Genomic DNA, 1,499 nt, shown 5'->3' with positions numbered 1-1,499 from the left:
CCACAACTGTAGATGTGTCTTTATCTCTTATTCTCACCATGGCTTGCACTAGAAGTGGTTGATTGGCATTTACTTACTAGAATTCCAATAACTTCTCCATGGGATTACAAATATAAACTCCTCTAGACTGCGGTGAGGTCTGAACATGCCTCTACATATGTACAAGATTGGTTGTGAGGAATGAGGATGTTAGCAGGCTCTATGCTTGGTGAAAAGAGAAAAGAAAACACTCAAGGGAGTCTGTTGTACAGGTGGAGAGTAGAGAAAGGTTACCCTGAGAATGTAACAGGCTAATCTGAGAATGAAAAACAAATAGGAAAAGAGGTCAGGCAAGGAGATAATGGTAAGTGGAGGAGGAAGTATAAGTGAACAGGGGAGAGTTCCCTTAGTCTCTAAAAATATTACGGGGGTGGGCGGGGAGAGATAAGCATAGGCAAAGCACCAATACACAGACATGCTTGTAAGAAGAGAGAGAATAGTATTAAATAACGGGGAAAGAGTGTAGGGAGAAATGTATTGAAGGAGGAAGATGGCAACGAGTAAAAACAAAAGAAAAAATATTTTTAAAAAGTTTTAAGGGCCGGCCAAATAGTTCAGTGGATTAAAGCACCTGCAAGCTGGCGCAGGGGCCCCGTGTTCTATCCCTGGGCCTGCTGTGCTGGCCCTGGCCCCACCCCCAGGATGCACTGAGACAGCAATTGAGACTAGGTGTGGTGTTATGTGCCTTTAATCCCAGCTCTTGGGAGGCTGTAAACAGGCAGATCACTATAAATCCAATCTAGTAGTGAGACCTGGAATGCTCTGTAGATCCTTTCCTAAAATTAAAAAAAAAAAAGTTAAAAACTACAATAAAGAACATTGTGGTGGTACACACCTCTAATCCCAGCACTTAGGAGGAGGATCACTGTGAATCTGAGACCAGCCTGGGCTGCAAAGTGAGCTCAAGGCCAGACTGCACAATATAATGAGACTCTGTCTCAAAAAAATACAAACAAACAGAAAAAAAAAAACTATAAGGGTAAAAAAATTGGGAAATAATACAGTCAAACAAAGAAGAGTTAAAAAAAAATCAGTTGTTTAAGATTCATGGCTGCTGTCCTCAGGTTCCTGTTAAGGTGCAGAGAACTCCAGGCAGGGCATGACTTGGTTCTCACTGGAAGACCAAGGCCAGAACAGTGGTGAGCACAGAGGTCTGTTAGTAGGGAGAGCAAATGGCCGCTGTGAGCTTCCAGTGACATATATAATTTTTTTTTTAAATTTTTTGGCAGAACCGGGGATTGAACTCAGACCCTTGCTCTTGCTAGGGAAACGCTTATTCCACTGAGCCATCTCCCCGGCCCCTTCCAGTGCTATATATTATACATGGTTAAATTATTTAGAAATGTTATAGGTAGTAAGAGAGGGCTAGATCCTCTGGAGAGACAGCAGGCCCTCCGGAGAGTCAGTCAGCGGGGCTAGGCCTCCGGGGAGACGGTCAGCGGGGCTAGGCCTCCGGGGAG

Source organism: Octodon degus, unplaced genomic scaffold (assembly GCF_000260255.1).
Source record: "Octodon degus isolate 3935 unplaced genomic scaffold, OctDeg1.0 scaffold00023, whole genome shotgun sequence".
NCBI classification, from domain to species: Eukaryota; Metazoa; Chordata; class Mammalia; order Rodentia; family Octodontidae; genus Octodon; species Octodon degus.
This window is presented reverse-complemented; position numbering follows the sequence as displayed.